The following is a 26,443-nucleotide window of genomic DNA, read 5'->3' as shown; positions in this document are numbered from 1 at the left end:
CCCACCACACCTACACACACACACACACACACACACACCCACACATGCGTGCGCGCGCACACAGACACACACACACACACACACACACACGCACGCTGGCCGGCTGTAGCAGCAGTATGTGCAGGTCGCAGAGGTGGAACCAGGCGCGTAGCAGAACGTAGGGTCTTCTGCAGGCGACAGGGAGCAAGCGTTGATGAGCTGAGGACACTGCTGGAGGTCGCGCAGGTGGGCGCCGCAAGGGCACACACAGAGATCAGGTTCGTCTCTCTGTGAGAGAGGTGTGTCACACACACACACCACACACCTCTCTCTCTCTCTCTCACACACACACACACACACACACACACACACACACACACACACCGCGCGCACACCCCCACGCACCCACCCTCATGCACTCACTCACCCCAAAGTCGGTTGATAGAGTATGAAGAAAATAGAGCATACAAAACCAACTCCACACACACCCAACTCGCACATGTTGTGGAGTACATGATAAAGATCTGTCAAAACCCCTGACATCGACTTCCTACAATTGCATGGGAACAAAGCAAAAAAGGTTCAAAAGATGCATAGGCCTAAAAGCAAGACCTTGAGCACAGGCTGGATGCAAGACATAAATAAGTGGTTGGGGAGATGGGATGCATTACACTCGCCATATGATGCCTCAATCGACTCCCAAGTGAATGAAGCTTTTCTACAACACCAATGCATTACAGCTTGGGAGGAATCCGGTGGGTCACGTTCCATACATTACACCACCCATAGTGGCCCTAACTACAAAACCATGTTCTTCGTCGAGAGAGGAAACCGTACTCACCCTCATATGCTTGAGCCCATACCCTTGTCGGCGATGTGTTGGGCAATGGAGAAGAGTCCCATCGACTATGCACATTATTCTGAGTACCACACACTACTAAAGTGCTCAGCTTTTGCTCATATCAGAACTTGCTTCCCTCACATTTTCAGCCATGACCTAGACCTATATGCTTCCCTCTCCCAGCAAGTGTGGGCTCCTATTTTGATTCTCATCACCACGATCCTTGAGCGTTGAGAATCACTTATCAGCCCCACACATAGTACATCACATGTATGTTTGGTCCCATAGGTCATATTTGGCCTCCCAAGACGATAATAAAATCTCTCTCTCTCTCTCTCTCTCTCTCTCTCTTCTTTTTTTGGGAGAAAAGGGGCTATATTATGTGTACATAAGAGACCTCGTGAGATGCTCAATGGCCTATCTCCGAGAGGAAGTACAAAAGAGGAGTGACAATGTGTAGGCTATGTAAACATCAAGGTGGTCTGTACGATGAATGTAGAATGAACCATTGTGGGGGTGCATAACGCCATGTGATGTGACCTAGATCCCGACGGAAAAAAACTGACGACGGTGCCCATGTGTGGAGAAAGAGGCATCGACGCTGCTCCGTTGCCCTGGAGGAGCTGGCTGAAGAATCCCACTGATTGCGAAAGAGTATGCAGCAGCTCTGTCCAGATGTTTGTCAAATGGTGAACGTAGGGGAGGACTGTGAGCTCAGAATGTGGGCGCATCGAGCCTTCCACATGGTCCAAAGCGTGATGCTACATATTGTGGTGAATACTACGTGTGGCTGGCATAAATCCAGCTGGTGACTTGCATCTGGGATCGTCTGCTCGGTCTATAACCCAAGGGAGTCTGGGCAAGCCCTGGAAAAAGGTGTCTGACCCTGGAAATTGCAAAAGCCATGCAACTGCCCCCCACGTCACAAACCGAATCAACAAACAACAAACTGCCATCCACACCGGCTGAGCGAAAGGACAAATCCAGAAACAGTGCCTCAAAGACTCAGGGTCAAGTCGGGTCATGACCAATGACTGCCGATCAAATACCAACAGGCAATCCTGCATTTGCTATCATCCACATGAAAAACCATATCCTGCGGCTGATTTGGAGGGTCCATATGCATGAACAGAACTGTCTTTGGAAGGCGGGGAGGATGCATTGATCTTGCCAAACCTTTGACTGGCGTGGACGGTGACCCTGAGTCTGCAAAAGAAGTCTCCTCCCAAGGGAAACAGAGTACTGAAAAAAGGATAGTGGGGCATGGCTCAACGAAGGCCACTGCCACTCACCAGGATCCCACTCCAACTGAACAAGTGGCTTTCCTTGCCAAGTCCACAGTTTCCAAAGTGGCTCCTCGTCAGAGTGAAAACATCTCTCTCTCTCTCTCTCTCTCTCTCTCTCTCTCTCTCTCTCTCTCTCTCTGTGCCTACATCTTTCTCTCTTCCATGATATTACACACAACCCCCCCCCCCCCCCCCTCCCCCAGCTCCTTCGCCTTTCAACTTTAACTTTTCTTCTCCTCTTATCAAAAAACTCAAATGGTCATAAAGCATAGCCATTGCAAATGTCGCTAACCAGTATGCAATTCTTTGGAAAGGCTCTCTTGTAAAAGGCAACAGAGAAGAAAGATGAAGTTTGAACTCGTATTTTGTGTTACTACCTTTTAAGGTGTACGGAATGGTCGCCTACTGACCATTCCCATTAATCATGGGCGACCGGCGGAGGCTGGGAGCCCTGACTATGGGAATGGCCAGTGGGCGAGCATTCCCGGCCGTCAAATCCAGGGGAGTGGGGGCCAGTAAAGAGTTTACACGTGGATGGCAAAGCACAGTCTGCACAGGGGAGGGAGGCGACAGCTGCGCAGAAAGGCGACACAGTTGCGCAAACAAGCAGATTACGGAAGCAATGATTGGCTACATGGTTAGTATTCCCAGGTGCTGACATGGCGAACGCTGGTTCATATTCCCACCGCTGACGTGCGAGACAATCATTTGCAAGCCCATCCAAGGGCTGCTGCAACAGTGGATTCTGCAGGAGAAACGACGCTAGACGGAGGGCTGCGATTTGCTGCTCCCCGACCCTGAACTTTGAAGTTTGACGGGGGTGAGAACTGGCTAGGACAAATACCAGTACTAAACACTGCGACAATACCTAGGGAAGCGAAAATGTGCAGAATTTTGCAAATGGAAGAACATTCTCAGTTAGAGAATCGAAGAAGTTTCAATTTTGGTCTTCACAAGTGATGTTTTTGAGGAAGTTTGATTACAAGGATGAAAACTTGAAGCTTAATTTTGTCTGAATTGTACAATCATGGAGGAAGTCATGCATTGTCAATCCTGACAAGGTGGTTTGTTTTGCAGTTCTTCTCAGGACTTACTGATGCTATGAAATATCATCATAGGCGAAGCCTTCTCTTATTGGCATGGTAAGGGGTGGGTGTCTTAGTTACCCGAAACTCCGCTTTTTTGCTGTTTCACCGCTCTTGCTTTCATAGGCTTGCTTAGGTGAGGATGGACAAGGTTATTTGTCATACTTACAGAAGTTGCCATCCTACAAATGGGCAGCTATTTGCATGAATTGTTTGTATGAAATCTGTCCCATGATGTTTTATAGCTTTCCAAAGCTGTATTCCCAATCTTTCGAGAATATAAAACTCCAATACTCTCTTTGAAATTTTGATTATCAATATTCATATCTCACACTATTGGAAAAGCTAGCTTCAACATGTTTAGTCAAGGACAATGTTAAACATGAGAACCTTTGATGTACAATATATGACCATTCTTGAAAGAGCATACCGTGGCTAAAATTGCAATGAGGTTTTAATCATTTTTTGGGAGAAGTTTTTCATTTAATTTCATGCACCAATGAGTTTCTTTATGTGCTTTGCATGCCGACGGCAAAAGAAAAGACTCCTTGTGGACTTTCTCCTTTCAATAGAGAATGAACCAACCCATCCATAGCTACGATAGCATGTACTCACTGGTAGACGTGGTGAAAAGGCACTTGCATTCGAAAATATGGGAGTGAAATCATTGTGCTACATTGAGGAAATTAAGGTAGCCACCTCATGAAGGAATATTAAACACAACCGTGCAAGAATGCATCCCATAGAGAAGCACCCATATTCATGGTAAAATGTATTAGGGATTCTTTTTGCTTAAAAACCATTGCAATGTATCTATGCGCACAGTGAGAGAGAGCTCAACTTATAAAAGGGAAAGGAGAAGAGTTTGCATGTTAGCTATTTTGTAGGCCTTGTGAAGCCGTTCTTCATTCTAATTGCAGTCATAGATGTCATGTTAAAACAGCCTCATTCTTTGCGTTGCTTGTGTTTAACCCACCTTGAGATTTTGCGTTCTAGTCCCGGCCGTCGATCCCCTCATTCAATGCCGGTGTTACTTAGTGTTGTGGCTACACGAGTCAAACCTAGAGCTTGGGAAAATGATTTGACAGAGACAGCTTTGGATCCTTTTCACCCCTTCATGAGAATGTGAAAACCATATTTGAGAAGGAAAATTCTTCATAAATTTGAACTTTTCAACTATAATACTTGAAAGTGGAGTCGGACTACAATCCTTTTTGGTAAAAATTGATACCATCATATTTTGATTTGAATGGGTTTTGGACAAAACAATTCTACCTTTTTTGGAGCCTTGGTCAAACCTTTTGTCCCCAAGGCATTGCCAAATGGCTTGATCCTCCATCAGTCCTCATTGAAAGCCCCCACATTGGTTGTTGACATGGCTATTATCCAACATTGTTATCCTTTGGTACATTTCCAACCATTTTCTTCCCACACTCTAGCATCGATAGTAGCCCTAGGACCTTGGTACGTGCCTCTTGATCGTTGTAAGTTACAGCAATAATGCCTTGTCAAGCAAAACAAGTGAGAAAATCATGAGGCTTGCCTGTAGAGTTATTTATAATTCATCACTATTTTCACTTGCTGAAAAACCTTATGCAAGCTCAATAATTTGTGATAAAAGCAATCACATTGCCAAGCACATCAGCTTATTGTTTGATGAAGGAAGGCATGGGAGATCAAAGCTCAAGGATCTAAATGAGTTGCAAGAGGGGAAGGAGAGAAGAAATTGAGCAACATATAGTGGCTGCTTCATAGGTGCACAACCTAATAACCATGACCCATACTACCTGACCAACATCATGTTGTATGATTTTTGAAAGGGCACATGCCATTTTTGTGCCATAAGCACCATGCCTTGGAGTTCTCGTGTGGTCCCACCTGCCATTTCTTGTGCCATAAACACCATGCCTTGGAGTTCTCCTGTGGCCCCACCTACCAAGCAACCAAAATAAGAAGCTTCTCTAATTAGGTATGTTTCACAAAGGTGAGGTTCTTTTGCTCGAAGGGTTTGATCATGACATACCATAGCTAGCCTGCTCAACCTTACTTTGTTTCATGCATTATAACATAGTCTCTGTGTGTGTGTGTGTGTGAGTGTGCGCATACACGTAACACTCAAACAATCACGCATGATAAGGACCCTTAGATTGACATAGGGGTGAAAGTAAACCTGCCACAAAAAGCGTTGCTTTGATGGTAGAGTAGAGATATAGCAATAGCGCACCCTTCGTTAGTTTTTGTGAGGCACTCTCTTTTTATAAGGCAACAACCTCACTTCTCTGTAGTTTATGTTGTTGTGGTTGACTGTGTGGGGTGGTTTTCGTAGGTTATACGGGCCACTGAAAATGCAGCTCGTCACAACGACCACCTCAGTTGGGAGACTAACACCCATGCCTTGTGGTATGCCAACCTGTTATGGTATGCTCATTGCTCGATAGAAAGTGCATTCAAAGGACCTGGAGTCATAGGCAAGAGTCCATGAGCTCACAAAGATGCAAGAGAGGGCATGCCCTAGCCCAAGGCATCCTTGCCATGATGGCATCTTTACACGGATTGCATTGCTTTGTTTCATGTTGAAAAATCAAGAATTGAGAGAGAGAGAGAGAGAGAGAGAGAGAGAGAGAGAGAGAGAGAGAGAGAGAGATCCTTGGACCTTCATGATTTGTCACCAATGACGTGAATTGGAACTGTCTGAATTCATATACACAATTGTGGCAGCTCTCATTTCCATGATTCGGTTCCGATGTGAATGAGTATCCTAAAAGAATTTTCTAAAAAATTACCTTTTCTTTTTCATTAGCAAAAAGGGGAGGCATCAATAAGGACTGATCCCTTTGGGGCAGGCCAAAAAAGAAAAGATTTTGTGAATTATTTTTTCACTATGTAAGAGGAAATCTAAAAAAAATTCAATGCATCCTCAAACATTGCCTTGACACCAATGATTGGGATGTTGCTATTTTTCCTCTCGCACTTTCGTAGTTACAACATTGTTAGTGTGGTAGCTACATGGCTATACAACATACCATGCAGTCCTGGTCCTTGTTAATGACCTTAAGGTCCCCTAATGTGCTATGTAACTAAGTCAGTGTTGGAAAATCTTCAAGAAGAACATGATCTATTGCCACTTGGAAGCTACCATCAAGATCAATATCCAACAGCATTGTTAACACTAGAATGGTAATAGGACACTTTTGTGTCTTGTTAAGTGACCATTTTGCTTGAATTATTTGAAGAGTATGAAAATGAATTTCTAGGTGCTATATATCCACAAATTTTCCTTATGAGCTGAAAAAAACTTGGCATTTTTTTTTGAGTATCGATCTCACCATTAACCTTACCCTTGCACAACATTTTTGAACTTAAACTCTGTGAAAAAACGTGTCCTGTTTTTGGTTTTTTTTTCAAATTTTGGCAACTATACCACTCTAAACTTCATGTTTGTGAGGTTTAGATGGCTAGAGGTTAGTCCTTCATAGTTTTCAACATGTTTTGATGCTTGTAGGAAGAGCGAAGTGTTAAAATTGAAAGTTGTGACCAATTTACAAGAATTGCAGAATCCCATTTTTTGGCCAAAATTAACACTTTTATGTTTTTTTTGGTGGCTTTGTTGATATCCAAATTCAATTTTGATTGTGTAAGTGTAATGTATAACATAAAGCTAATCTTCCTTGAGTTTTGGGGGACCTAATATGCTATATAGCATAGTGTATGATGATGGTTGAGTGTTTTGATTGCTGAAGAATACGATACATTTTAGAGTAGCAAGTATAACTTTCTCAATATTTCTAGTTTCTTAGGCCAATTGTGTGTATTTTGTAGGTAGTAACCATATCTAATCATAGACTACAAACTTGGCTAGATATTGCGTAGTTTCTATGGGTTTCTAGAGATCATAATGCTAAACCCAATTTTTTCATGTTTGCTGTATTTAGCACTTTAACATTGCCCCTAAGGTTCAAATTGTAAGAGATCCATTATCCTTTTGATATGCTCCATGGCTCCTTTTGAATCCAAAGGCCCAAAGGGAACTAACAAAACATGTATATAGTATCTGTATTGAGCGTGTCTATAGAAACTTTGATGATAGGTCCGTAGAATGGCAAAAATGCAACTTTTTTGTACCTATTGTTTTTGCCCAAAAAAAAAATAGTGAGGTAAAAGCAACTATATGTTTTGGTCACCAACCCATTGAAGTTAATGGGGCATTTTATCTCATGTCCTACAAAAATCCCCACTCTTATTTATATGCAATCAACCGTAAGAAATTGCTGTTTTGGGCAAAATGCACTGGCCCATCAACTTTGGAGGCTTGTAGTGACCAAGGGATGAGAAAAATTACAAGTTTCTCATTTTTTTCCATATGTAGTAGTTATTGAACTATAAGCTCATGAAAGGATTTTTCAAAATGAGTGGATCTACTATGGTTTTGGATTTTTTTCCAAAACCCTGAAAGGACACTTTTATGTCCTGTTAGGTTACCATTCTAGTGTTAACCTTCTATTATGATTGTTGCTATTTGTCTCTTCTGCAATCCCATCAACTACAACATTAATAGAGCCAATACTTCTCTAGGGGTTGCCAATGTCTAGATCTATTCCCACCTCCCCAACATTGTCAAGGCCATTAGCTAGCATTGCCTACCCTTTGTTATGATCGGTCTCTTAATGGACTACTAATGCACTCTTGGTGACTTTTGGTAGGCCAAGACAAGAAACAAACCATGGTAGGAGTTTCATCCCCACCACTTAATTGTTTTCGGCATTCTTGTAATGCGATTGGTTGTTCCAAGTTGGCCACCGGCTATTTTCCATGTAGACTACATGGTGTGAGCCTTCTAAGTGGCTCCATCCAGATATTTTGAGCCAGATGGTGGGGATCCCATTTGTACACATATTTATGGGGTTTTCAGGTTTTCCACCATTTGTTTTTTTGTTGGGTGATTGCCCTACCTTCCTTGCCCTTGTGATTGGAGGTGTTGACATAGTGCTAGCCACGTCTGGTTGATCAATCCCTTCCCTTCATTGCGTTTTTGTTGCACCTGCATCTTTGGGCAGGAGCATCTTATGAGGGGGCAAGCACTTGCTCATTGTGGTGAGCCTTTGCTGATAAACCCCCTCCTGTTCTAGCTTAACCTTTGGTGTTTTTCTAGCTAGTCGTCAATGCAACTTATCTGTAATTATAGCACTGACTTCTAGAATAGATAATAGCTTCTAGATCGGCTTCATCTCTCATTTGGGTGCGTGACCCATAGATATGGCATTCATTCCAGTTTGATGTGGGGAAATCAAATTGCTGTAGCCGTGGAGTGTGGGAAGATTTAGCACATGGGAGTATTTTGTAGTGCAATAGCATTGAGCAAGGGTGTGTGTGCCCCCAACTCTCTCTCTCTCTCTCTCTCTCTCTCTCTCTCTCTCACACACACACACACACACACACACACACACACACACACACACACACACACACACACACACACACACACACACACACACACACACACACACACACACACACACACACACAAAGCAGGGCGTGTAGTCCTAAAGAGTGAAGCTTTTGTGGTACCAGAAGAGGAAAGCCTTGGGAGAGCGAAGCTTTTGGAAGGTGTGCGTGTATCTCTCTCTCTCTCTCTCTCTCTCTCTCTCTTGCGCGCGCGCACACACACAGATTGTGTGTACTATACACACACACACACACACACATGGTCGATTCATCTTCGGCTTCGGTTTTTTGACACCCGAGCGGCTCCTGGCATCGGCAAGCTGGTATCTTCTCAACGAGCTAGTTAGCAGTTGCGTTCGGCAACGGAGGTACGACGTCGGCTTTGAGTCTACTCCGACATACAAGGTCATAGGCTTATAGCTTACAAGGGAGGCACATAGCCCACCAATACATTTTTTGTGGTCATAGATTTTTACTTGTTCTCTCAGTTTTTCATAGAGGTTGCGATGATGTGCCATATGCATGGCATTGATGTATGACATCTATGGTCAGCTTTTTTGAGACTTTAAATATGTGATCTACATACATATAGCCTAGTTGGCTCCTCACAAGTAGGTACATATTATAGGTATTTCACTCAACACTTCTAGAGACTTTCACACACACTTTTGGCAGTGATTTTTACTACAATCTTATTATGGGAGGTTTTATGTGTTGACATATGCATTTTTTGTGAGCACTTGGAGTGCTAGTGAGGTGTTTTGAGAGTAGGTATCCTCGTAGGGATTTGGTCTACTATTGCATCAATTTTGGTGTTTGTTTGTGCGCAATTTACTCATGTATGTTGAGTTGCGGACGTTGCCTATTGTATGCCATTGTAGAGCCAATTTTGGTTTAGTTTTTTGGTAGTTAGATAGCCATTTCTTAGACTAAGTGTGGAAGAAAGCTCTTTCTGAGACTGAAGTATAGTTGTGGCTCCTAAGCCTTTTGGAGGATCATTGGTGAGGTTTTCTTTAATCTAGGATATTCTTGCATGTTGCGACACCTTCAATGATAAAGGTAGTTGGAGATTCCCTTTTATGAGGTCTCACCATAGGTTATGTATAGAGAGAGATAGGTGCATTTTATGTTGAGCTGATGATGTATTTGAGTTTTGACTTGATTTATGCACAACTTATCTTCTTGTTAATTTATGGTAATTTTTATGCATAATTTGGGTTGAGTTTTTGCTCCTCATACAGAGAAGAAATGCTCTTGTTACACAGAAGATTTTGCTTTCTCCAGGATTCTCGCCATAGTGTTAAAGTCTTGCATTTATGGCCTCTTCTTCTAAGAAAGACATTTACAACATTAAGACGTTTGATGGCTTTCATATGAAAAGAGCAAATTCAAAACGTCCTAATAAAAAAAGTTCAATTAAATCCAATCTTTGAGTGCCCTAAGGGAAATGGCTACATGGTTCAAGAGTGAAAAATGCTTTATACCAAAATTAGGCTTACTATTCACCTACACCTCACAGAGTCTATGTACTTTACTATTGTGGATGAAGCTACTGCTAAAGCCTTATGGGACAAGTTGTGCAATACATACGAGAGCAAGAGCATAAGTAACAAAGTTTACTTGATGAAGAAGCTCTTCAAGCTTTGCATGAAAGAAGGTGACACAATTTTTGAACTCTTAAATGTATTCAACGTACTTTTCAATCAATTGACATCATAGGGACTCGATTTTGACAACGAGGTGCGGCCTATCTTCTTGTTATGCTCTTTACCTTCCTCATGGGACATATTTTTCTTGAGGAATTTTTTTTGTATGATGACATAGTTGCTAGTCTACGCAGTGAAGAGATTCGTAGGAAGTCTATGAAGCCTGGTATGTTTCTAGTGGCAAAATATAGAGAGATCGCACTCATAATTGTGTTAAAAGAAAGGATCAAAAGAAATCTTGTAGCAAATCTAGGGGTTATTTACGCAATGTTGAGTGCTATCATTGCCACAAAAAAGGGCAAGGATCATGAGAACTCTTGGAGAAAATCCAGGGGTTCTCTATGCAATGTTGAGTGCTATCATTTCCACAAGAAAGGGCATTTAACGAAAGACTCTCGTGCATAACAAAGAGACAAGAAAAATTCTCAAGACAACACGAAATTTGACAATGATGGAAATGGAAAAGCTAAGATTGAGGACCTCAATATGGAAGAGTCTCTTAAGATTCAGATGTGATTGAGGTCTTATCTTTCTCAGACGTTCTAGTCTCTACAATAGATCTTAGTTTAGATGCCCTTGTTGTAGAAGATGCCAGTTTTGATAAGACTTGGGTCATAGATTATTCTGAAGCCAATATCCATGTGACACCTCATAGAGAGTGGTTCTCTTCTTATGCACATGCATGTGGCATAGTGAATCTCGGAGATGATTATGAGCTTGACATACATGGTGTTAGAGACATTAAGTTGGTTCTACAAAGTGACATGAAGTTCATAATCAACAATGTCAGACGTGTCTCCAAGTTAGCGAAGAGTTTGATATTTGCTGGTCAACTTGATGACATGGATTACATGACAACATTTGGGAATGGTTCATGGATGATCAGAAAGGAAAATCTTGTGATTCTCAGAGTTCATAAGCATGGAACACTCTATTCCATGTATGTATTGTATTTAAAAAAGGAGTGTATATCCATAGGCAAGCTAATGTCTACTGAGTTGTGGCATAGCTGGCTAGGCCATATGAGTCAAAAGAGAATGAAAACATTAGCACGTTTTGGTGACTTATCTATGTAAAGTTTTCAACTTTTCTATGTGTGAGCATTGTATCCACGACAAACAAACTAGAACACTTCACCGCCATTGAATACAAAGTATATGTGAGACCACTTGAACTTGTTTATAGTGACATTTGCGATCCTATTCCGACCAAATGTTTCAGAGGATCTAGCTATTTTGTGACCTTTATAGATAATTCCATTAGGAAGGTGTGGGTTTATCCTTTGTATCATAAGGATCAACGCTTCTCTACTTTTCATAAATTCTTAGCATTTGTAGAGAATCAGTTTGGCAAGAAGCTCAAAAGCTTGAGGACTGATAATGGTGGAGAGTATGTTTCTAAGGAGTTTGAGAATTTAGTAGCAAGAGAGGTATTAAGAGACATCTTACTGCTCCTTCACACCTTATCAGAAGAAAAATGACATTCTTGAGTTGTCTCATGAATCTTATATCCAGAAAATCTTGTAGCATTTCACTATACATGGGGAGAAGGTAGTGAGTACCCCACTATCATCATATTTGAAACTAAGCAAAACAGATTCTCCCAAGCTAGATGTCGAGAGAAAAGAAATGGAAAGTGCGTCCTATTCTTCAGTTGTAGATAGTTTCATGTATGCTATGGTAGCTACGAGTCCATAAATTGCAGTTGTAGTGGGAGTGTATAGTCTGTATATGGCTGATCTTGGCAAGAAACCTTAGATAGTAATGAAACATATCCTCAAGTACTTGAAGGGTACAATGAGCAAGTCCTTACGCTTCGGTAATAGTGATGCATCTATTGTTGGTTACAGGGATACATATTTTGTGGATTACAAAGAGAATAGGAGTATACAAATACAAATTATGTGGATTAAAAATACAATAGGAGGTTTACATCTAGCTACATATTCATATTTTCATGAGGAACCATTTCTTGAAGGCCATCTCTCCATAATTGTACGTCTTCTTCCACTACAGAGGCCGAGTACATTGCAATGTCAGATGCCACCAAGGAAGCTATATGGTTGGCACGTCTAGTGGGAGACTTAGACATTTAGCATGTTCCAATTTTGCATTGTGATCATTAGAGTGCCATTGCTTTGGCAAGGAATCCCATGTTCCAGTCCAAATCAAAGCACATTGAGGTGAATTATCATCTCATTTGGGATGCATTGACGGATAAGCATTTAGAGCTTATCAAGGTTCACACGGAGAGGAGCAGACGGAGTTCCACCATTGATGGATCCAAATATGCATGTGGTGGAAGTTACAAAGATGGAACTTGAGAGAGTAAAGCCTCATGTAGCCATCTAACACTCATGAAAGAAACTAGGACCTCAAGCTCCCTAGGAAAAGTGCATTGGTGGATGTTTGATCCTTCAAAAAGAATTTATTGTATCTTCTCTCTGCTGCTTTGTATCGTCGTATCAATCAAGCTACTTTGCAATCTTTGGGTTGTGAAGCATACAAAAGCAGTTGATCTTTTTTACTTGTTCTATACCCATTCTCTTTTTCATGCTAGGGCCCATCATTAAAAGTCTAGTGAGGTGTTCATTGTTTGTTGCTCACCATATTGTGTCATCACCACAACCAAACTCTGCACTACTAGGAGCATCAATGTCTACTGACCCTTGAGGATTACATAAGCAATGATGTCAAGTCGTTAGTTGTTGCATTGCTACGGTAATGTTGCGTTAGCAATGCCATTGGTAGCGAATTCATCAATGACACACAAGTGTGGCTTCTACATAGCAAATATCTTTGAGATTTTGTATTGCTTAAGCAACAACAAGCTTATAGAGATTGCTTAAGTGACGTTAGGCCATTATTCTTTTTGTGTTTTCTTGAATGTACGTGGATGCGAGTGTAGGTTTTGAGTGAGCTTTCTAAGTGAGTTGTTGAGTAAGCTTTTACTTTTTCTTGTGCCATGTGATATGTTCTTTAAAAAAAAGCTCACTTTTGAAGCTCGCTTTTAAAGTTCGCTTCTTAAATTAGAAGATTGTTGCATGGGAATCATGCGTAAACAACACAGAAACATGCCTACCACCACATACACACCTTAAAAGAGCACGGATTTACTATACGGATACAAAAAGTATACATAACGCTGGTTTATAAATACTCTATCAAATATTCATAAAGGTTGGAAGGTACACCCTTTTCTTGACATTTATCTAAGCATGATAGTAGGATGACATATCATGGACAAATTGACCGTGTTCAAGCTTTTTTCTAGTAACACCAGAATGCTACATGCTGCATCAATTTTTTGACATTGCTGTAAGATATAAATTTTGAACATGACCATATGGCAAAAAAAGACCTTGACCTCTCTTCAAACAGTTAATAGTACTTTCTTAACTAAATGCTATAAGCAATTAAGATTGATTACTTTCAAATAATTTACTGCCACAATAATCACTCCCATAGCCTTTGCTATGGGATCCATCAAATTATCCCAATAATCATGAGGAATATCAATTTCTTTACATTCTTAGAGGAAATAAAGTAGGAACCTAGCAATACGACATGGAACTGGCCACGCACAAACAATTCACTATGAACACCTTTACAAGAGCATGAACTCACTGTGTAGAATCACATAAAGCATACATAGTGCCTGTTAATATATACTCTATCAAATATTTGTAACGGTTAAAAGGTACATCCTGTTTTGCACATTGCTATAAGCATTTGGTGTTTAAGAAAAAGATTACATGCCATAGACGAACCAATCAATTTCAAGAATTTTTCCAGTAATAACAGAAGGTTACAAGTAGCAATTAACATTGACTACTTTCAAACAATCTACTAGCAAAAGCAAGAAGGTCGGAACATAACAACATGGTAAAGTTGACCATGTACAAAATATTCACTTTCACCACAATAGCTTCCATAGCACTATACACCATGGGGGAATCCCAAAACATTTACGAAAATCAAGAAAGTTAAAATTTTTATAGAGCATCGATCTATAAATTTTTTTATAGAGCATCGATCTCGCTTGAAATGCCCTTTTTAAATCCCAATTTTTGTCCAACCTATAATGTGCGACAAGCATGAATACTCATGCAAGGTTATCATTTGTGAGCTTACATGGATGGGTAAACATGTTGTGGGTTTCATCTAATCCAAGGATACACAAAAAATTAGTAAATCTGTTTTCAGGAAAGGTATGACCATCCTTGTGCTGCTCAATTGAAAAAGTCTCTACAAGTACACATTGGGTTCGTTGCATATGCACTTCATACATCTCGTCACGTACTTGAAAACTTGAAGTCTCTACCATAAATGTCACATGTTCTTTTTCTCTATCACAACATGCCCCTCAATCGTTGCTTCCATAGATATTACAGAGTCAATTTGTTTAGTGGTAGCGACAAAGACACTTGGAGGATATTGCACGCTTGTCGGCTCAATCATCATTGCTTTTGAATCTTAAATCCTCCATCCTCCAACATATTTCATTCACCTAATGAATTTTTCCCCCTTTCTCCACGTGCCATGTGTTTGGCTCTCTCCCTCGACATTGGGTAATGTGGAGAAAGGGAAAATTTTGTCATGTGTGGTCCATGCCACCTTGCCAATGGCTCACCATGCACGAATTTATCCATACATGGTTGCTTCTTCCTCTCTCTAAGCACAATGCCACATTTCACATAGCCATTTGTGTTCTTGAAAATTTTTGTTTACAAATTGAGTAGTATGAATTTTGAGTCTTTGTTCCTAGTGAAACAAACATAAACACTCTCTTCCATCCATAATATTTAGCAACCCTTAGTTAAAAATGATGCAATTTTCTCTCTAGTTTGGGAAGCTTTGTAAGCATGAACCCTATAAAATATGTTGGGGGATGGCCATTACTTAACATGACTGCATTCATTATCTCCCAAAACATGACCCGCACCTTTCTATCCTCCTCTTTCATCTGGCAAATTTATTTTATAAAACTATGAAGAAACATCCTCTCATCACAATAACTTACATTAGATCATACACATGCGTTGCCATGGTTGTCCAATCCAACATGATCAGAGCAAATTTAGATCTTCTAAAGATCACTAGATCCATCTCAATGCATTCTATTGACTAGTTCAATTCTAGAACCAGGTTCAATGGTTGACATTTTGAAAACATGACATATTTTATTGGATATCCATAGGTGCTTTTTAATTTCAATAGTTGTGTTTTCACACCCTCTCTAGCTCTAGTGGCACTTTCCTCCTCCATCCTTTGCTTGAATCTACAAAAGGCCTACTATATAGTTTTTTACGAGTTACATTAGGAAATATATGAACCCTCTAAAAGAATTAAGGTTAATCAGACAACCAATAGGAAGAGGGGGGTGGACACACTCTATACCCTCAAAAAAGTAGAGGAACAAGCTAGCCTTACATCTCTTAATGGCCTCTTGCCTAGTGAGAAGGTAAGGGAGGTGTCTAGGGAAAGGGGGGGAGGGACCACTTTGACCTGTTTCCCCCTATTTTTTGGCTCGGATTTAGAAATACAGCAAAAAAAAATTCTAAATTTAAAATTCCCTCCTTAAAAGCTCCCCAAATCTAATTCATGGTCAAAAAAGAATTTTTGACCTTCAAAAGTAAAAAACGTGCACTAAAAAGCCCAAAAAATTGATTTAAAAAAAATATATAAAAACAACACTTTCCACCCTCTTAAATTGTGGATTTGACTTCTACTATGTAGCTCATTTGGATAGAGAAAGTGTAAACATAAATCATAGATGCATATCTTGTTGACATAGAAGATATGTGTCACTCAAGCCTATGTAAACTGCTAATGAAAAAACCTTTGGTTGGATACTATAACAATAGGGGTCACACGTGGTTTCAAATACCAAAGAAATGTATTTATCAAAACATTCCCAAGAACAAGGGATGGACACAAGGAAGTAAAAATTGGCTCTTTGTTTGGCTAATTTTTAGTACTGAGTGTTAAGTGCACAAGATTTGTGAGGCTTTTGAACACATAGCAAAATGGGCGCGCGGGGGGGGAATCTTGCTCTTAGTACATCAAACACCGCATCTCTATCTCATGGCAATGCATTAAAAAAAGGGTATGTTTTCCATTTTAAGGCCCCAGGGCCCCTCAACAAGAGGGGCCACAAGGGCGCACATAATGGCCAAACAGGGACCCAATAAGTTGCAGCTCCCAATCGGCTCTGAATCTGCCTGGGCTTGTCTCACATCAATTTATTCATCTCGTCATGATCTTTAACCATCATGTGATGCTAAAAAGTCATATCTTGCTCGAATTCTCCAAAAATCAACCTGCAAGTTGGCAATTTCTACAAAAATGATATAAAACAGGTATTTCTTACTTTTTCCTTAATCTACGTGCTTCAACAAGCATCAAAACCATGGAAAATGAAAATTCTCAAAGACCCAATGTTTTTCCTTGTGTTGAGGGCTATATTTTTTACATACAAAACTTTCCCAAAATCTCACTCTAGCACTATCAAAAGTAGCTTCCAAAGAGTGCAATGGGTCAAAATTTGAAACTGAAGGAAAACAATCAGAATGAACTCCTAGATTGTGTACAAACTTTAAAACAACCAAATTTTCCTTCAGACAAAAGTTATTGCTAAAACTTTGAAAATAGACTTCCCTTTGGACCCCCTCACAACAATAGAAATCAAAGGGTTTAAGGAGAGAAACAGTGAAAATGGGACTTTGGTTGTGGTCAAGCAACACAATTGTTTCAAAAACATGATACTATTAGTTTTGATGTCACAAGTGCATGGTAGGAATCTCACTGAGATTTATTCCTTAAACATCATTTGTAGATCTTTTCAACTTTATCATGTCTTCTCACGTACAATCTTATCAAACAAAAACAAATTTACACTTTAAATGATTACAAATCTTATTTAACTTACCAAATAAGCTCAAAATATGGTAGAGCTAGAGTGCTCTTACACATCAACAAACAAAAAAGTCCAAATTTCTTCTCATTGACATTGATTAACATACATTCATGAATAGATATTAAGGGGTAGTGCGGTCATAGTTCTTGCATCCATTCCATGACATGGTATCCTCATGGGGTGACCTATCACATAAAAATATCTTTGGTGGGGGTGCCCTCATGTTAGGAAAGGATGTCTTGCTGATGGAAAGCTATTGTATTGTCCTACTAGGGATCTCTCTATGTTAGCATAATGGTTCTTGGTGTAGTGGGAGCCACATTGCTTGAGGAGAGCTTTGTGCCTCGGTAAAAGGTTTATGTTATGCCAGTTCTTTGAGCCATTGTTACAAACACCACCAGTCAACTAACATAGTAAGAGGTCACCTTGTACCATGATGTGTTAGAAACCTGTTCAAACAAAAACATGTATGAATTTAACATTTGCAAGTTATATAACAAACACACTCTCTAAGTATAATATGCTGTACAAATTTGCAAGTATTTCCATCTAATTGGGAATAAACAATGTTGAAATATACATTATGATGAAATTACCCACCTCTAATAAGCATGGACTTGAAGCACCTACCTGCAAGATGTACTGCAAGATGTAACAAAGAAGGTTGTTTTAGAGGACAAGTGGTATTTAAGATATATTATGTCAAAGATTATAAAGTTATGCAAGCTCTACAATGAAAGAGAAGGAGATGAGTGAGTGCATGTGTGTGTGTGTGTGTGTGTGTGTGTGTGTGTGTGTGTGTGTGTGTGTGTGTGTGTGTGTACACATAGGAGATTTTGGTGAAAAATGGTTTAAAATTTGAATTGAACATTCTAAGAGAAAGAAAGACAATATAAAATGAATTAGAGTGTATAGACTATCACTTACATCTACCCAACGATCAACGCTGGTGTCAACCTGTAGCACGACATTGTTGTGATGATCTTGGTCACCCACAAGTGCTACTTTTGATGCAAACTCTGTGGGCAAGCAAATGTAGACACTTATGGTGTGTGGAATGCATGGTTTGTGATATTGTTGAGCACTATGGTTGCTAAACCTAAGTATGCAAAGGGACAAGGCAATGGAAGGGAGAAAATATAGGAGAGGGAGAGAGTTAGGGGAGAGGTAGGAGATTGCTTGGGAGAGAAGAGGGAGAGAGTTATTTTTTTTGGAGGGAAAAGAAGAATTCAAAAATTGTCGTTCTAGTGAGTGTAAGTCCAAAAAAGGTCAAAAAAACTTTTTTTGATATGTATATAGGTTGAGATGAACTTTTGAGAAAAAAATAGGTGAAAACAATTTTTTTTGAAAAAAAATCAATTTTTAAGGTTAGGGTTATGCATGGTTTTGATGATGTGGCATGGGAAAGGGAGCACAAACTATATGGCCTTAAAAAAAGGTTAGAGAATTCTACTCAAAACTAGCCTATTAAATACATCAGTTTTCCAAACTCTACACAAAATTAACCTTAATCTCTTAAAATTAGGGATTTATTCAAAGCCCATGCAAAGTTCATATTTTTCTTAATGAAAGTACATACATCTGACATCTGAAGCTAAACTTGTGACACTTCAAATATTGAGATCCTTATTCAAGTATATGTGTTGCTCTCAATTATTATAAGTTGAAACCTTTTCATCATAACATTAAATATATCTTAAATGCCACAATGTCCTTAAACAAGAGAGACACGGGATTTAAGTACAATCTTCTCTTTCATCATTCATTAAACACCTGCGCTGGCCTTTTACCACCCAGCAAAAGAAAATTATACACATAAACTTCTATGTTATGCTAGGGCTATCCACCTCCAACCTTCTCAGTAAATTCTTAGTCCTAGGTGAAATTTAGACTATGTTCTTTGCATTAAAATCCTTTGGTTCCTATATCCTTTTAATGTCTACTCAAACATGTTATTAAAAATAAATAAATGATGAGTCTCTTGAGAGTTAGAGTTTTGTCTCGACGTAAGTTTCAAGTTAACCCTGTCTTAGACGAGTCCCATTGGTTTTCATCATTTGCAATCCATGGAGAATTTCTATGGAAGCCATGGGAGTTTTATGTTCAAGCAACACGGTCATCACCGTGAAGCTATCCCCTTACTCCTAAAGCATCATATCCATCAACGGCCAAGCTAGTTTCATTAGAGTGTATTTTATTTGTGAGTTTTTTTTGTGCTTTTGCAATTGAAACAAAAATTTCAAGGTTTTTGCCACTACTATATTTTCATCAAAGGTACACAGTGACATATGGCCTACATCACAACAATTTAAGACTTACTAAGAATGGATGATAAATCACGTGGGTGGCATATTAATGAAGATGATGAAGTAGAGAGTGTGAAAAATTGAAAAATACCATATTGTAGGGATATCTACCAAGGACCACTACAATATACAAAAAGATTACATAGATGGCACTGATAATTATATGTTCTTGTAGTAGATTTGCATGTACATATGACTTTTTTTTAATTAACACCATGATTTCTTTTGAAAATAGGCACCATGTCATAGCCACTAGAGTAGTCACAATAATGGATTGTAGCACAAGACACAATAGCATCAACAACCACAATAGCAACATGAGGTAGTAACTACCACAACAGTAGAAAAAGCTCTAGCTCCCTCTAGTGTGACTACTCTCTAGCAATACATCCACGCTTTGGCCCAAGAGCGCTTTTCCAATGGAAAGCACCTTTGCATGCTTCGTCTGGGTACCAGGGTTAATTAGGTTAGTGGCAAAGTCCTTGGAGGGTACCGTGGCTATGTTTTCCATGATGCATGACCCCTGCACTTCAAAAAAAGAGTGGAGGTTGAGAGTTTGTCTCATGTGTGGGCTCTCACAAGACATTAGTTTTGTCCTAGGCTAAGTTGCATTGCACATTATATAGTGTATGCATAATACGCTTTAATTGGGCATATTATACAAAACCCCAAATTAAGCGAATGTATTATATGGTGCCGTATTAGCAAAAGCACCATTTCATATAATTTCCTAATAATAAGATCGAAATATAGTTTGATTGAACTATTGATTTTGATCAAAATATGTACTTCTATATGAGAGGTATCTGCAAGCCTTTCGCCATTGTAGGCATTTCTTTTGAAAGGTTTGCCTTGAGTTCACTACAAAACTGAACTCTAAAACCCAATTTTTTTTTTGAGAGTAATTGAGCTTTAAATTAGAAATAAAATTTTAGAGTTTGCATTAGAGGTGAACTCAAAAACCTTAAAAACAAAAAAATATTTTTTTTGTAGCAATTGAGATTTAAATTAGAAATAAAGTTTCTCTTTTGGTAAAAAATGAAAATTTTACAGTTCAATTCAAAGTGTGATAGGTAGAAACAGTGTAGCAAATAGAAAATATGGTTAATAGATCAGGTGTAGAGTTTCACTCACACTTGGAAGTAAACTAGTCAGAGTAAATTTAGTGATTGCTTACCATGTGTAAAAGAAATTTACGCTTGAAAGTGATTTAAATTAACTTAGATTTATAGTTACTTCTTTGTACGGAGCCATACTCACATATAAAAGTAACTTATGCAAATGTCTGCTTCCAAGTGTAGAGCAATGCTTACACTGGAGGTGATTTATACATAGAGTAGTAACCTCTTGCCTTGTGTAGAGTTTGATTCAGATTTGGAAGTGATTTAAGTAGGGTAAGTTAAAAATTATTTGTCAAGTGTAGAGTTTGACTCACACTTGGACGTCATTTAAGTAGGTTTAGGAGATTTGAAATTACTTGCTATGTGTAGAGTTTACCTACACTTGAAGGCTATATAGATATAAATTAGGTGATTCCTCATCATGTCTAGAGTGAAAGCTCACATTGAAGATGAATATTTAAGATTTAAATAACAAATATATTATGAAGGAAAATTCAAGAATGAAGATTTAAAATTTAAGAAATGATAGAATTGTCAATGATTATGTTTCTGGATACAATAAATGGTTGTTGAATTTTAAATAAGGTAGAAATGATAATGATTTTAGCAATGCTTGGTATAGAACCACCGAAGCACACCAACATAAGATGAGAGAAAATCAACATGCACACCTCATAGAGCGGAGTGCTATGCATGCACATGGCAAAGAGGACGAGAGAGTGAGAGGAGAGAAGAATGACACTAGACAAGGGAAAGAGATACTCCTCCCCACATGGGTCCCTCAATGCATCCATCTGAGCCTATTCATAAATCAACGTGTTTTCTTGGTGATCATTTGATGGCTAGTACTTTTCTAGAATCTAACGAGCAGATTCTCAAAGATTCCAAAAGGAAGGTTCCAATCCCACTCTATTGCAATTAACTCTCTTGATTTATAATGCACAAAGTAACTTAGCATTTCAAGAATTGCGCAACACTAGGATAAAAAAATAGCCCATTATTCAAAAGAAGAGTTGACTTCTCGGAGATGTGTATGCATGACAATCATTACATATGTGTTTTATATAGACAAAAAGGACTTGAAGGACCCTCACTATGGAGAATCAACAAGAGATACCTCAAAAGGTGCAAGGATTGTAGATATACCTACAACTTCCAAGAAATTCTAAGGCGGGTAAGTATTGGCGGGCATTACACCCCTATTGAGGGATCTAGTGTCCCCAATAATGGGACATTTGTAGTGTGGGAAGGTTGGTGGGCCACCTACACATGTGAGAAAACCCTTATACTCACTCCAACACCCATTAAAATTTCCAAAATTTTACTTTATATGGACATACACCCCTTACTTACCTCGTAAAACCAATGAGGAGACAAACATAAAATTCCATCATAAAGGAGCATCTTGTGACATCCTAGGAAACTCCACGCCTTATAGCCACCAAAGTCTATGATGAAAAAATCTCCCGTATAGCTATATAAAGAAAACGTGCTCTTGGTACCACCTCATGAGATGCTACAAAAAAGGCAAGCATGGCGACTAAAGAACTAGTGTTCCAATATTGGCAAAGATAGAACACTACTATCTAGGGATAATCGATAGAGATCTAAGGAATTGTAAGATTATAGAGAAGATCCTAAGGTCCTACACATCATCTTGAAGGCTAACCATGGAGCAGAGACACTCAACTTTCTCCTGGCCTTTATTTTCCACACAGAGTGGGCATCAATAACAAGTGGAAATTCCCATTGAAACATTAGCTCTCCCTAATCTCGAAAAAAATAAATCTTTCAAAACATATTAAGTGCGTAAGTGAAGGGTGAGTGTAAGAAATGAAAAGACAGATGAAGGTGGAAAGTCAAAAAACATATGAAGGTGGAAAGTCAAAAGACATTTTGTGTCCATATAAAGAGGTGATCCATTTGTGTTTCTCTTCTCCTTTATTTCCCCTTTAGCATTTTCTTCTCTTTAAAGTGTCCTTGCTCTCTCTCTCTCTCTCTCTCTCTCTCTCTCTCTCTCTCTCTCTCTCAATGTTGTATCCGTCCTTCTCACGTCTAGCTGATACTATTGCCAATCTACGTACTTCATCATTGTCCGTTGCTGCGTGCTAGACTAACGCATCGTTTCTATTGTTATTGAGAGAATCTTTGAATGAGGAAAACCTTTTAATGTTTTTGAAGCCATTAGGAATACCTTTTACTTTTTTTGAACAATATAAATTTTTTTTGAACATATATTCCACATTAAACAATATAAAATTTTTCTTGCGGTTTTTGGTGGCAAGTAATAGGGACTTTCCTTACCCTATGTTGGTGGCATGGTTGTAACTACATGCACACATAGTTATAACCCTATGGAAAATGGTTTTAATAAAAAGCTTATGGCAAGTTGTGTCTTACTATGTTATTCCTCCTACTATAAGCTACTTCTTGTATCATGTCTCCTATACACACACATTCATGTGTGCACATGCAACTCTTTGTTATCGATGATTCAATCTACTTGATCATGCATTTTCTTGCATTTATCAGTCTATTCTTGATTCCTCAAATAAAGAATTTTCAATCATTTAGTTCCTTGATCATCTTCCCTCACTATTGGGAATCCTAAAAAAAGACAAAGATTTGATGCATTGAGCATGGCATGTTTGTTGTCACTAATGGGCATCATCTAAGCAATACGACACAAATGGTTGGGCATGCACTAAGTACAAAAGTTTTAGCTGCTATTGGAAGCAGGTTGACATGGTTTTATGGGTGCATAAAGGAAACCACATGGTTTTATGGGTGCATAAAGGAAACCACATGCACACATAAACAATCATTGAAAATGGGAGAAACAATGAGGAAAGAGAAATGCATTAGATCTAAATCCATGGGAGCATGGAAAGAATTAAGGTCTCCATAGCCATAGCCACACACACACACACAAGAGCTCTCCACAATTCTAGACATAACAATGTAACCGTGTCCTTTCACACTTTGTATAGTGTCTTTATGTACATATCGAGGGTTTCACTAATGCATTGTCCAAGTACCCAAGGCAAAGGTTTCACATGAATTGTATTTGGTTACAAGATGGACCTCTTAATGAGCATGTATCCACTTATTCATTGTTGCTTTGTTAGAAAAATAAAAGGGATTCTACCATAAGTGACTGCATTAGCATAGTCTATCTATAGTCCTTGACTTATCCGTGCATCTCCACCTTGGTGCTTTTCACTTTGGTGGAGCTTTAACAATAAGTTGTTAACTCTATTGAAGCCAGTTAAGATCCCCCCCTTCCAATTTTAGTGTTCATGATGCTTGTGCACAATTCAAAGGTGCCTATGGAGGTTGAAATGTTCCTAAGAGGCTGAGCTATGTATTCATGTTGACAGTCTCTTTCGAAGTAGACGCTTGATTCTATGGGCTTCATTTTCTTGCATAGGTTTGAGAGGTTTGTGTAGCTATAGATCTCTACTGATGTCGAGTGTTTAATGTTTCTCATGCATTAGGAAAGAAATGGACTCATTCTTGGGCCTTTTAGCTCTAGTGAGAGAATGCTCCGTAGTCAATAGGAAGAAGGCTAATGTTACGTAGAAAAAGTTTTCTTCCTTATTTTTGAAAATGTGTATGAAAACCATTTTGGTGAAATTGTCAGTATCACCAACAAAGTAAGGCGCTTGATAGTGACACCTTGCACAACCGCCGAACGCCTTTTTATGACCCACTTTTGCTATCCTATAAAGTGAGGTACTTGTACGTTGGAGAGGGGGAACGGGGGAACACACCCGACACACCAAAAAATTGCCTCTCTATAGCCCACGGTGTACACAACACCCCAATCCACTAGAGTTCACCTTCAAAACTCTCGACACGTGCTAGCAGGCCACCGCTCGCACACACACCGACTCGTAAACGCACACACACTCAGCTAGCCACGCATTCCACTGCTCATTTCCAGCCACACAGCATTGCCACACACGAAACCACACTCTTGCTTCCATTCTGCACACAAAGAAGGGGCCCCATGGGGGGAAAGGGGGGGGGGGGGGGGGGGGGGGGGGGGGCACACACATCGGCACCAGCACCGGCACTACACACACAAGCAGAATAAGTAGAGAAGCGGGGGGCCAAAACGCCGCGTCCTTTACCGCACGTAGCGCCTCAAGAGGTCCGCCATCGCCACAACAACAACACAGGGAGCTTCCTCTCTCTACCTTGTACACCCTCCATATGGGCCACGGCCCCGGACTTATACCCTGAGTGTCCACTTCAAAACCCCGCATGTGGGACCTTTACGTGCCACGTGGCGTGCTCAACTTCAATGTTCTTCCAAGGCCTCAAAAACCCCTTTTACGAGAGAAAAATTATTGTCCCCACTACCTCTTATGAGTCCCGCAATTCGGTGCTCACAAGCCCAATTGCCTCACTGTAAAAACTGGCCGGAAGCTCCCATTTCCCAGTTGTTAACCCTCACGGCTCACGGACACCCCATCACCTACGACGGATGTGTATTATGTATTTGGTAGAGTCAGGTACCGGGCTTGTCGGACCAATAGGAAAAGGGTAAGAGTGATCGCCGATGAGAGGCGCACTCTAACTGGGACATTCAAGGGATTAGTTGGCTAAGCATGGGCGCCCAAGTGTGAATGGGGTGAGCTCATATAAAAGCCAACTAAACCTAAAATTCACTCATTCTCTCATTTGTGCAATAGAAGAGTGCTCTTGCTCCATCTCCATCTCCATCTTCTTCTTCTTCACCTCCTTGTGTGTGTGTGTATGTGTGAGAGAGAGAGAGGGAGAGTGTGTGTGCTATCGAGCATTACGAAGGCACGACGGCGGCGAAGCGGTTGAGCGCGGCACGACTGCAGCTTCTTCTTCATCGCGGTAAGGAATCCACCAAGAAGGCGAGCGCAGAGCGGTGAGTGCACACCCTTTGCTCTCTTGAGCTTGCTAGATTAGTCTTGTTGTGTGCTTGGAGCCATTTGTGGCTCGCACACGGTGTGTCGGCAAGTCCCTTGCTTCGACAGTGCGGCAAGGAGCGCACATTTTTGGCACCGCTGCCGGGGAATCGCCTTGCACTAAGCCCTAGAGGCACTTTGTGCTTCTCTTATGAGTTGTTTGTAGTAGGAAAAAAGAGGAGGAGGAAGAGGAATGAGTTGTTTTTCTGTAAGTTGTTAATTTCTGTGTTGTCTGCAAGTTCTGTGATTTCTGTATAATGTTGTGTTTTCTGTTTGCACACAGTCTTTGCACAATTAGTAGTCGTTAGCTTGTTTGCAGTGAATGAATAAGTAGGAAGGCAGTTAGCAATTTCTGTTTGCACACAGTTTGTACACAGTTTTCTGTCAAGGTTTGGCTGCACACAGTCTTTGCACAGCAAGGTAGTGAGAGAGGAAGTAGGTGGATAGTTAGCTCACTGTCAATAAGCAGTTAACAGATTAGTCGGTGGTTAGCAGCACTGTTAGCAAGTAGATAAGGTAGTGAGCTCTCTGTGAGCTGTTGACTGGGAGGTTAGGTAGGTGAGAGTGTGTGTGGCCAAGAAAGGGTCACCTGAACCGCGCGCGATCATCGTAAAAAAAATAAAAATAAAAAAGAATTTAGGAATTTAAAAAAACCGAAAATATTTAAGCGTGAGTGACTGGGGGGCTACACTAAAATTTTGATCGAGATCATTTTCCCAAGCCCAAGCCCAAGCCCAGGCCCAGGCCTCAGTCCTCAGTCTTATGATATATACTAGACTCACTCTTATATATATACCCTACCCCCTCAAGAGG

The 26,443-nt window shown here is 39.9% G+C and overlaps 1 protein-coding gene across 1 annotated transcript in view; it reads left to right on the top strand.

Annotated features, from left to right (window-relative positions):
- Positions 1–3,535, top strand: part of LOC147429312 (uncharacterized) — a 45,404-nt gene extending 41,869 nt beyond the window's left edge. Inside the window, exon 3 of the mRNA XM_086495441.1 lies at positions 3,184–3,535. The gene's annotated coding sequence lies outside the window, so the exon portion shown is untranslated. The remainder of the gene's footprint in view (positions 1–3,183) is intronic.
- Positions 3,536–26,443: the final 22,908 nt, after the last annotated feature.

This window comes from Adiantum capillus-veneris, chromosome 22, assembly GCF_014529385.1.
Source record: "Adiantum capillus-veneris isolate H3 chromosome 22, ASM1452938v2, whole genome shotgun sequence".
Lineage (NCBI taxonomy): Eukaryota > Viridiplantae > Streptophyta > Polypodiopsida > Polypodiales > Pteridaceae > Adiantum > Adiantum capillus-veneris.
Note: the sequence above shows the minus strand (reverse complement) of the source record. Positions and strands in the feature narration are given on the sequence as shown.